The sequence below is a fragment of the Cicer arietinum genome, chromosome 8 (assembly GCF_000331145.2).
Source record: "Cicer arietinum cultivar CDC Frontier isolate Library 1 chromosome 8, Cicar.CDCFrontier_v2.0, whole genome shotgun sequence".
NCBI lineage: Eukaryota > Viridiplantae > Streptophyta > Magnoliopsida > Fabales > Fabaceae > Cicer > Cicer arietinum.
The window spans coordinates 5,284,645-5,285,419 of NC_021167.2; positions in this window are offsets into that span (position 1 = coordinate 5,284,645).

Here is a 775-nt window from a genome sequence, read left to right on the forward strand (position 1 = left end):
CATTCTTCCTCTTCCTCTGCCTCCTCTCCAACCTCTGAAGTTAGAACCTCTCCAGTTGCTGTTGGAACCTCTCCAGTTGTTGTTTGTGTTGAATTTGTTGCCTCTGTAATCAGTTTTGTTGGCAACATTTGCTGAAGCATTAAGGGTTAGGTTGGTGAGGCTATTCAGTTGATCAAGTCTACTCTCAAAGGTCAGCAATTGAGCCTGAAGATCAACTCAAGTGAGACTAGTTTGATCAGATAGCTTGACCACCATAGGGTTGTATTCAGAATCTACACCATTCAGAGTTTGAATGATTAGATCTGAGTTGGATATGGGGTTGCCTGCAAGTTTCAGCTTGTCAGCGAGATTCTTCATTTTGACCAGATACTCCTCCATCTTCATCTCTCCTTTTCTAATGCTGTGAAACTCAGATTTGAGGTAAGTGACTCGAGATCTTGCGTGTGCACCTGCTAGGCTTTGGGCTTCATCCCAAAGTTGTTTTAAGGTTTCACAGTGCAACAATTGTGTTGCCATTTCAGTAGTCATTGAATTCATCAACCATCCAAGGAGTTGTGAATCATGAGCCTGCCAATCTTCAAAGGCAGGATTTGGATTCTTACTTGAACCTGTAGAAGCTGTGAATTTTTCGGGACACTCCTTTGTCCCTAGCATGTACCCATGGAGCCTGTAGCCTTTGACTATAGAGATCACCAAAGATTTCCATAGTGGATAGTTGTCTCTGTCCAACTTGACAGACACAGTGAATGGGAGATCATTTCTGGACTTTGAATCT